This window comes from Montipora foliosa, chromosome 2, assembly GCF_036669935.1.
Source record: "Montipora foliosa isolate CH-2021 chromosome 2, ASM3666993v2, whole genome shotgun sequence".
In the NCBI taxonomy this organism is placed as follows: domain Eukaryota; kingdom Metazoa; phylum Cnidaria; class Anthozoa; order Scleractinia; family Acroporidae; genus Montipora; species Montipora foliosa.
The window spans coordinates 34,173,545-34,183,544 of record NC_090870.1 but is presented as its reverse complement, the minus strand read 5'-3'; the positions used below and the strand labels follow the sequence as shown (position 1 = coordinate 34,183,544).

The following is a 10,000-nucleotide window of genomic DNA, read 5'->3' as shown; positions in this document are numbered from 1 at the left end:
GGCGGTCACAATGGAACGCAAGGTGCTGGTCCGCTGGAGGCTGGCAGAAAATGCAGTGCAGTTGAAGTCTGGAATTAACAAATTCTGTTCTGTATTACAATGAAACACCTGCGACGAATTTACATCTTCTAGCATGATTTATTTTTCTTAGTATTTTTTTATTGTTAGATATTTTGACTAGTTTCTGGAAACTAGTTGCACTAGTCTGTATCCAGCCCTGAGTGCTGACAGATCAGTTTGTAGAGCAGAGCAATCACTAAAAGATCTGATCGCTTTGAAACACTTTGAATCGTCGGCAAACATCGCAAGGTTGGATGAGCGGAGGACCGCAGGCATATCGTTCACAAACATTAGAAAAAGAACAGGTCCGAGGATTGAGCCTTCAATTACGCCAGATTTTACTTCGGACCAGGAGGAATAGGAACCGTTGAACACCACACGTTGCTTCCTTGCAGATAAGGAAGGCTCCAAACTTTAAACATGAAATCACTCTGTACAAGGAGAAATGAAAAAGAAAGCTTTTATTCTGATTCGATTCTCATGTATTGTATGCATTGTGAAATCATCAATGGATTTCCTTGTTTGATGCGCTCGTAATCGGCCTTATTCCAAAAGGAGCATGTAGCATTACTCTTGAAAATTATACACTCCAAGTCAGCACTTAATCCTTTCAATGAACTCCAGTATTTTTCGAATCTTGCTCATTTAAAATGAATCCGTAGAAAAGACCTTGAAAGATTGCCATCCTCTCCTATCTTGGATAACAGGGCATGAGAGACCAGACTGGAATCTAGTGAGCCGTTTTCGTTTTGGTCAGCAGTCAGCCGTAACCAGTCAGTTCGGGCGGTTTTATTCAAACGTCTTCAAACGTGTCTTCACTCTTCAAACGTTTGTATCAACGATCACACTTTAGTGGTGACGATTTTTTTGTTAGTTTTACTCTTTAAATCCTGATCCAGGCAAGGAAATGCTTACAACAACTCAAGTAAAAAGGTAAGGATTAACTTTAAGCGAATAACATTTGATTTGATGCCTTATTGTCTTCAAAATGAGGAACGATTTACATGCATGTAGAATTCACATTTTCACATGCACCTTCAAGTCAATTTGTCAAGCAAGGATACTTAATTGGCTTAAATGCTATAACCCTGTAAAGAAATTGGTAAACCTTTAACAAGAATAATGAAATTTTAGATTAAATGGTGAAGCAAATGATTTGGAAAAAAGTGCTCAGGAATCATTTGTCAATCGTATGTATACATGTAACTTGCCGTATTCATACGGCAAGTTACATGTATACGATTGACAAATGATTCCTTCTCGTAAAAATACTAAATTGTGTCACTTAAAGTATTGTAATCAATGCAGAAAATGCCTGAGAAAGCTATTATTGACGTTTCTAAGTAAAGAGACCCAAATTTATCAGCCTACTCTTCACACACTTCAATTGTAATAGAAATGGTCAGTGATTTAGAGGAATCACTGTAGTACATGCATCATTGAAGTGTATATACTGTATTTTTTTTATAATAGTTGCCATGAAAGAGTATAAAGAGACACTTCCTGAAAAAATTCTTTGATGGAACAGCAGTGAAAGGTCCTAAGTTACAGCAGACAAAAATGCTTAGTGCTCAGCCAATTATGTCTCCTCTACCATTTATGGTTTACTGATGTATTTGGGGATTTCTCTTTGCAGACTTGTCATAGTTCTGTGGTTTATCTGAAATGTTAAAGAGTTTTTTTTGTATTTAAATTTAAAACAAGAACCCAATCCAAAGATTTTGACATGAATTAAAATAATGTTTTCATGCTGGTACATACAATAAACAAATGTAGCTGCTTTGAAATCTGTGAGCTATGGCAGTAACTGTTAATAGCTTGACTGCAATGGATGTTTTGTAGTTTCCAGCACGTTTCTGATTTTTGGGAATATTATTTTAGAGGGGCGGGATATTAGAACCTTGTTTCTTGTGTTCCACATGTGCACTAGTACTCCTATTTCTCAGTTACTTCAAGCTATTCTTCTCGATTTTTCTGACCTCGTTCAAAAGTGTTCCAGCTATTGCACAAAATTTCAGTAGTAGCCAAAACGCCGGGCCGGGATTGGGGCTGGGGTGTCTTTCTTTTCCAAAGTTTTGTGTTTCAATTTTTGTTGCTGTTATTTTATTTGTTTAAAGCAGGCTGAAGTTTTGGCAGCTATTCAGCTGATGTGGACCTGCTATACCCACCCACCCAGATACACAGAGAGGACTGTCATTAGGGAGCTTAAGCACATGCGTTTTTGAGACGCGGACGGCAACCGGAAGTGAGCTGTTTTCCCTTTAACTTGTCTTCACCCCACCACACTTACATTTCTATGTCTCTTTTCTCCATTAGAGATGCTTGATATTAAAATCTGGGAGACACCACTGTCATGGCATGCGCAATTTTCTCTTCCTGTTGCCGTCCGCGTCTCAAGAACATGCATGCTTAAACTCACTATTTGCGAATGTTAGGCTTCTTTCCTTCATTTATGGTGGAAATAAGTAAAAAAAAAAAAGAGGAACATATGGAAGCTACGAAAGAGACATCTTAGTTTGTTTTTCGAAATGAAGAGAATTTCCTACTGAAATTGGAGTTCTTGTGGGGAATCTGAGCTAACTCAAGATACTGAGGACTCACTGAGCTCCACATTTTAAAACCACATTTACTCCGTAAAAACCTTAACTCCACAATACAATGGCAATGCAGTGGCGTATATTCCATAAACTCCAATATATCAGCAATTTCGGAAATTCTCTTAATTTCGAAAAACAAACCCTGATTTTTGGAAAGACAAAGTCAGATGTTTGCAAAAACCAACTTCGATTTTAGAAAAAACCTTAGTGTCCCTTAATCCTTTGACACCCAAACCGACCTAAACCGGCCAGAACTGGGGAACCCCCGGGAGTCAATGTCCCCATTAAGACTAACACTTTTCACAGCTTCTGTAGGTTCCTTAATTTTTTGGACTAATTTCCACCATAAATGAAGGGCAGATGACATTCTTTCGAAAATAACAGAGTACAGAAAAATAGCGACAAAAACTAAAATAAAAAATTGGGGAAAAAATACTCCCTGACCCCAACCCCGGTCCCAGCCGCATATTTTGGGTACTACCCAATATTTCGGTCTCGTTCCAAGTTCTCAATCGGTGCGTTTTTTGGGAAAATCCAAAACTGTTATTTGTGATCTCAGGTCAATGCATTTCAACGTCAAAAAAACGCAAAATGAGAAAAAAGGATTACCGGTATTTGCCATGACAATGCAAACACACAAACCAAGAGTTACATGCAATTAAAGAAATTAAAATTATTCGTGGTTGACTGGTTTGTTTTGGAGAAATTCTTCAATGAAAATGCCACTTGACAAAAAAAGACCTTTATTTAGTTAGCGATTGGTAGAGAGAAATAAAAAACATGCATGGTAAGGTACAAATTGATTACAGAGGGTATTTTTGCAGTTTACTTTTTAGCTGTAGGAAAGGTTCACAGCTAACAATATTATTTTCTGTCAAGAAACTTTCAGTGTAATTTCTGGTGTGAAATTTGCAGGAAACCTCATTATTTTTGACCTATTCATGTCTTTGATTGTACGGTAAAAATGGCGCAAGAAAAACATTTGGACTGAACTGTCATGTATGGTAGCTGTTGTGTATCATATGTGCACGGAAACCTCTTGTCAAAAATACTTTTTTCAAATACTTTCCCAAAAAAGAAAAGAATTGCTGAATCTCAAAAATCCGGATTTAGATTTGATCTGAAGTAGCCTCCTTAAGTGTGGATACTTTGGATTCATGATCCCTTTTTGGATTTCGGCAAAAAAACACAAAATCTGTTTTTGGATTGAAGAATCCATTTTCGGATTTTCCCAAAAAATGCACCCTTATTCCAAAGATAATTATTTCAAGAAATTCCTCAGAAATTCCTAGTAATTTAAAGCTAATACTGGTAATCTAAGACAGCTATTTCTTAATTAAATGGTTTTTGTTGTCCAGAACTTTGTGAAAAAGATCGACTGGATGTGTATCTAAATAAGTGATATTTTTAAGAACTTGTGATGCAGATAATAATAAAAACTACTCAAAAATGTAAATGAGACTGTCTTTGAGTTTGCATTATGTTACTCTGGGCTTTATTTTGTGTTCCTGTGAGAGTAGCAAAAATAAATGGTGGGTATACATAAAGTATGCTGCCTTCATATCAATAATTCTATTTTATTGTGTAAGTATACTTTTAGTATGCTGCACTTGTCATTGTAGTGTAATGGTGGTTGTGTCGTCATGTATTAGTATGCTTTAAGTATACTTTTTGATGTTCCAAAATCAGGTGGAAACAAGTATACTAAAAGTCTACTTTCAGTAGCAGTTTTAAAAGTGTACTTTAAGTAGGCAAAGTATACTTTATTTATATTGCTTCAGTATACTTTGAGTCCAAAAGAACTCTACATGTACTTATAGTATACTTTATTTTGGTAAGGGTCGTGATTTATGGTCACTTGTCATGTTTTGAAAGTTCTGAAATCGCTTGTGCCCATAAATATTATTAGAAAATGCATTCATGTTCGTACAATGGCCTATGCTAAGCATACATGTACTACCAGTTAAACAAGTTACAAGTATTATGCTGGATGAGTGCTGTGAAGCATGTTGAACTGAGAAGCAATGACATGGCTGAAAAGAAGCCTCATTGGTTAATGTTTTGCCTAAGAATTTTAAATTAACAAGATTTTATCTATGTCATTTTAATGACATCATAAGTACATCAACAACAACACTTCATATTTCTTGTCGTTTCCATGCATGGCATTACTGGCAAAATTACTACAAAATTATTACAACAGTAATCCACAGTAACAATTCCAAATTTATGAATGTACATAGGCATTACAGTAAGTCTGCAAACATATGACAATCAGTGTTACATGGAACAAGGGGTTTTTCACTGTCATCTAAATGATATTTTGTAATCAATAGTGTTATAGCAAAAACATGTTAATAATTCATCAGGTAATCGATACAACTTGACACGTGCTTGAGCTTCAAACCAGATTAAAAACACTCCTCATTCTTTACACAAAGCATACTAATATAGCACAGCTTGTTTTCCTTATTAAAATTAATGTTCACCTCTCACAATTTGAACATTTGTTTGGACTCCTGAGCGACACGCCTTTTGTGGAATGTTTTTGAAGCAATAAAAAACTCATTGCATGTGTTTTATCAGGTCTAAAAACAATTGGCTATGCCTCATGTTAAATAAACCCGATAAAACATGACTGCTTCTTGGTTTTTAAATACTGCATAAAAAGTCAGCTTGAGGCATGTACATGTATAAAGGTGAAAACTGACTATAATGTGTACTTTTTTTCTCTCTTTCATTTAAGAGGGAGAAAGAGCACAAGATATTTACTCAGCAGGTAGTCCAGCAGGCTTAACTATTATAGAGAGTAATGTGAAGTGCTAGTTTTCTTCCCATATGAACCACGTGAGCACTAGCCCTACTGATGGAAATGGGCCCACTCAAGACCTTCGGGTTAGATCACAGGAAGGTCGTGGGTTCAATTCCCACCTTGATTAGAGTTTTCTCTGTCCTTGTGTGGGCCCATTTCCATCAGTATGGCTTACACTCAAGTGGTTCATTTGGTTAGAAAACTAGCACTTCACATTACACTTTATAAGTGCTACATGGCCAACATTTGAGAAAATGTAACCCTTCCTTGTACAGGTACAGTACTAGCATGGACTGCTGCTTTTCATATTTAGGCTATGGTTGACAAGTTTGAGGTTAGTTTCATACAATTTTCTGTGATTTATATTGTTGGTTGTAAGTAATTGATTCGCTCTATAACAGTAACTGTTGTTTTGACCTTTTAGTGAAAATGGAGTCTCATTTCTTAAATTATTATTCCACATAAATTAGTTTCGTGCATGGGGGATTTTGCATAGGTACTTTTTAATTAATTCTTTATTTTTTGATATTCCAATTCAATGTGAATGAGCTCTGTTGTCCTTGTCCTTGTTGGCAATTTATCTCATTGTTGTATTTGTCACTGAAGTCAAGCACTAATAATTGTAAATGTGCTGGGGTCATTACTTGGATTGGTGACTACCAAGTTTTATTGTATTTTATCAAAGTTAAGTAGTTGACCAAATGCATCTGTTATTTCAATGGCATACTTTTCGATAACAACAGACATTGTCAGTATCCCACGTAGACACTCTTACATGTATGGGTCTCTTGTTTGTAAGTGTATTTTTAAAGTTTTAGTTATTGTACTCACTTTGCATTAAACTCTTCTGGCTTTTTTCATTCATATATTTTGCAATTTGTTAGGACATTAATTAATTATATTGCAAAAGAGTTTCCCTCCACATGTTTCATCTTTAGTAATCATTGCTATTAATAATTTGTTTCAAAGAAAATTGTGATAGTCACCTTTTAACGACAATAATGCGATTTTCATGATGATTAATGATAAAAAATCTCTCAGAATTTGTTGTTTGAGTGGAATGTGACTTTTCTCCCCAAACTGCTTTGCCCCCATTCGACTCATTAGAGATACTGTTACTAAAATTATAGTATCTCAGTAGTGAGCACAGAGAACAAGTGTGAGATACTATCAACACAAAAGATCAAATTTGTATCGTCAAGCAGGAATGTGATGTTCTGTATATTAGAAGATACTGATGAAATGTCCAGATTAAGAACATGAATTAACCCTTTGATGTCCAAACCGGCCTAAACCGGCCAGACTTAGTATTCTACTCGTCAATGGGGAGCCCCTTGGGGTCAATGGGCTAAGGCAGAATATGAAAGTTATGAAAAATAAAGTATGCTAATGTAAATTTAAGTCACAATGTTAATTACCGGTAACGTAGTGAAGAAAAGTTACATTACAGCACAAAAGTATCTTACAGCGAAGGGGAAGCTCGCATTCTATTAGCTTATCCTGTTCAGTGTCTGACACTAACTTTCTCACTAATTTGCCCTTTGGGCAGCCAGCCTTGTTTCTTTGGTTGCTCATGATTTTTTTGCAGTTGCCCACCCTCTTAAGACCTGTTGCCCATTAAAACTAATAGGAGGTTTGTAAAAATGTCAATTTTGTGTAAACTGTGTGTAAAATGGGTTTGACAGACCAGCGCGACCCCTGCTGTGTGTCCATGTTGTTCTAGTAGCGTACACAGTTTTGCTTTAACAAGCATATCTTTAAGCGATTTTCCTTTTCTATAAGAAATCAATGGAGATTCCTTACATATCTCTCTGAAATTAGGCTGGTTTTGAATTAAATGTCATTTGTCCGATGGTATGTTCTTTAAGCCTTTCAAAGTTTAAATCCCGTGAAAAAAGGCAGAATTTATTTTCTTGTGCGCATGTATCATGGTGCATTTTGCCGTGTGAAAACTGGGTTGCATTGTAACAAGCATTCCTTTCGCGCCGAAAATGATGGCTGCTACGAACATGTTCCTCCTTCCAATCTGTTTTCAGGTTTATACATTATACCAATATATTCTCAACAGAAAAATTAATTGACAGCAAATAGATGTAACATCATGTGTTTATTTTTTTAATCGTATTTGCTGTGACTACGTCATATTACTAGTCCCTTTCTTTGTTGTAAATCAAATCGTTCCGCAAAATATTTGTCGAACAAAAATTCTGATTGCCCGATCGGGCAAGTGTTAGAGTTGTTTTACTTGCCCACCGATATATTTCGCTTGCTCCGGGCAATCGGGCAAGCCTTATTGTGGAACACTACCTGTTAGTTATACATATAATTATACACGTATATATGACTATTGGCTTACAGAGATGTATCCAGGTTTTCAAATTTGGGGGTCCTCTGGACCCCTTCTTTAAAAATTTGGGGGTCCATTGCAAAATTTTGGGGGTCCAGCTAATTAATATTCAAGAATTAATATGCGATCTATTGCCTCTTAATTGCGGTTGCAGTACCCTTTCAGATTTCTAATTGCACAAAAATAAAGTCTTATCCCTCCCAACGAATATGTACTTAAAATGATCAATTTCTTTGAAACTGTTGTGCCTGTTGATTCATCGATCAAAATGTATGGGCTGTCAAAGCTCCATCGATCACATTGAAATCCGTATGCTGTAGGAACTGTTGACTCCAGTTGATAAATGATCTAGATCTCCACAGAAAAAAAAAAACAGAACTGAATCTCAATTTTCCGTAAAAGAGCATCATTTATTTTAACTACACTTGAGGCGTAATTTAGGAACAAAAGAGTAAACAAATGTTAGCGATCGATGCACAGTTCATCGTCGGCCAATGTTAATAATCAAGCGATTGAATACATTCAAGTTTCATGTTCAACACGTTAATTATAACACTAACTCCGAAAAAAAGTTGCATAATTTGCAAAACAGACAAGTTACGTGCAAAACAAGAACCGAGTCGACGATGACACGTGCGCGCCCGGAATTAATTTTTTTATCAACAGGGTCGCACAAAACAAAAATTTAACATACTTTGCCTTTGGATTCTCCGTTATTTCGCTCACGATAAGCGAACTAATGCTTGAAATTTACTTGGGAAAGCATGCAACAAACTGAACTTCGACCGAAATGTTTTATTATCACTGGCGGCAGCTCGAGAGTGTCCCCGATTGTCTCACGTAAAGAACAGCTCAGATCATGTCACGCAACACGTGCGAATTCAAAACTCGACTTCTGAAGCTGGACATAATGGTTGACAAAATGAAATTATTGGACTACAAAAATCCGAAAATAGCAGCTAAGCTTGAAATTTAAGGTACTCAATCATTTCTCCGTTGTGAGAAATGGGAATGTTCAATTTCCTTGTGAAATACGCCGTTCGCATGTTTTTCCTGGCGTTGGTAATTTGCATAAACATTCGATTTTTTTTCTGCGTCCAATTGGACCCTTTCTTCCATATTCTATGCGTCCAAAAGGAAAACGAGTGCGTCCCAGGACGCAATGACGCACTCTGGATACATCTCTGGCTTATACATTATCCATGTAATTATTGGCTTATCCTGTTAGTTATATATATAATATATAATTATTTTTTTCAACTGTATTGACTAACCCAGTAATTCAGTTTCAAGCTGCAATGTGGTTTAATAAACGGTCTATTATTATTATTATTATTATTATTATTATTATTATTATATTTTATAGTTACCATGACGACACCTATATTGTCACATGTACGGTAAAAGAAAAATAACATCTTCACTGTGAGCTGTGAAAATATGATCTTATAGAAAAAGGAAAATCCTAGTATTTCATTAGTATCTATGTGTACAATACGCTCTTATTACATGTACATGGCTTTGTTGATGGAATAACTACCGGTATAAAGAAATATGTCAAACTTAACAATGTCTAAAAAAGAATCAGTTTAAGTGTTGTATTTCCATTTCATTGGTGATGTACCATAGACCCTTTTGCAGATACGGCGGCCATTTTGTTTTCCATTGTTTCAAAAGACATTATGGGATGCTCAGGGGGCAAATTAATATGTATTTACTCCCTGGGCATCCCATAATAGCTATTTGAAACAATAGAAATCAAAATGGCTGCTGTATCTGCAAAAAGGTCGGATCATGTGTATTTTGTGCACCCCGCGACCGATATATCGGTCGACATATCGACCCATACTCGACCGACATGTCGGTCGACTTATCGACCGACACTCGGCCAATATGTCCATCAACGTATCGACCGACACTCGGCCTATATGTCGACTGAGATATGTCGGTCGACATATCGGTCGAGTGTCGGTCGATATGTCGACTGATATGTCGGTCGTGTATCGGTTGATATGTCGACCGACACTAGTCCGATGAGTTGACCATTCATTGTCGGCGGAATATCAGTTGACTGTTGGTGGTTTATCGGTCGACTGTCTTCTAATATAAGCCAAAAGCTTAAACTGTTAGTGTAAGATCAGATATATAAGCTATGAGCATTTCATCCTTTTTTGGTCAACCTCA

The 10,000-nt window shown here is 36.3% G+C and overlaps 3 protein-coding genes across 6 annotated transcripts in view; 1 reads left to right on the top strand and 2 right to left on the bottom strand.

Annotated features, from left to right (window-relative positions):
* LOC137992917 (52 kDa repressor of the inhibitor of the protein kinase-like) overlaps positions 1-210 on the bottom strand; it is a 4,902-nt gene extending 4,692 nt beyond the window's left edge. The window contains exon 1 of the mRNA XM_068838482.1: positions 1-210. This exon is cut by the window's left edge and continues 4,692 nt beyond it. The gene's annotated coding sequence lies outside the window, so the exon portion shown is untranslated.
* LOC137992918 (probable serine/threonine-protein kinase DDB_G0278665) overlaps positions 1-10,000 on the bottom strand; it is a 66,821-nt gene that overhangs the window by 11,331 nt on the left and 45,490 nt on the right. The window lies entirely within an intron of this gene.
* Positions 897-10,000, top strand: part of LOC137992919 (tumor necrosis factor receptor superfamily member 6-like) — a 33,693-nt gene continuing 24,589 nt past the window's right edge. Inside the window, exons 1-2 of the mRNA XM_068838489.1 lie at positions 897-993; positions 5,745-5,803. The gene's annotated coding sequence lies outside the window, so the exon portion shown is untranslated. The remainder of the gene's footprint in view (positions 994-5,744; positions 5,804-10,000) is intronic.